At 45.4% G+C, this 698-nt stretch overlaps 1 non-coding gene across 1 annotated transcript; it reads right to left on the bottom strand.

Moving 5' to 3' along the window:
- Positions 1 to 357: 357 nt before the first annotated feature.
- Positions 358 to 429, bottom strand: TRNAE-CUC (transfer RNA glutamic acid (anticodon CUC)). The gene has a single exon. It is a non-coding gene; the product is annotated as a tRNA-Glu (tRNA).
- Between the last annotated feature and the right edge of the window lie 269 nt (positions 430 to 698).

Here is a 698-nt window from a genome sequence, read left to right as displayed (position 1 = left end):
GTGAATATTTTATTTGCTGAAAGAATTTGGTTGACCCCAAATGATTTTTTGGTTTTGTTTCAGCAAGAAAACTGACATCTTGGGTCAACCTGAGTGTCTATTACTGTTGTTACAACATTGGTTAGGCTAGCTAGCAAGGGGGAACAAGAATTTGCACCTGTCTATTTGTGGACAACGAAGTACACAGTGGAAACATGCCCACATTCTGCTCCTAGTCAATGGGAAGCTTTGATTTTAATATGGTCTCCAAAGCCCTTGCCAAGATCACGTAGAAGATGGGGGAGTCAGGGAAAAACCGTCAATTTGTTCAAATTGCAAGACAAGAATAAATTAAGGTGTTTTGCTGTAAAGTCACTTTTCCCTGACTGGGAATTGAACCCAGGCCGTGGTGGTGAGAGCACCAAATTCTAACCACTAGACCACCAGGGAGAAGATGGGGCTGTTGTTCTTCTCAGCTGTGCTACACTTCCTTAGGCTATTTTCTCTCCAATTTCTGAAGCTGCTCCTTTGTCCATTCCCTGAGCGGCTAAGAGCAGAGCGGGCAGGAACCCCTGTGCTCAGGGTCACAACCTGAGCCCAACCCAAGCCACTGAAACAAACTCAAATGATGCGTCAGCTTCCTCCACTAGGATCACAGAGCAACACAAAGAAAACCCAGGAGGAACAATCCTCCTCTGCCTTCATTCACCCCATTGCAA

The sequence above is a fragment of the Lepidochelys kempii genome, unplaced genomic scaffold (assembly GCF_965140265.1).
Source record: "Lepidochelys kempii isolate rLepKem1 unplaced genomic scaffold, rLepKem1.hap2 scaffold_119, whole genome shotgun sequence".
Lineage (NCBI taxonomy): Eukaryota > Metazoa > Chordata > Testudines > Cheloniidae > Lepidochelys > Lepidochelys kempii.
This window is presented reverse-complemented; position numbering and strand designations above follow the sequence as displayed.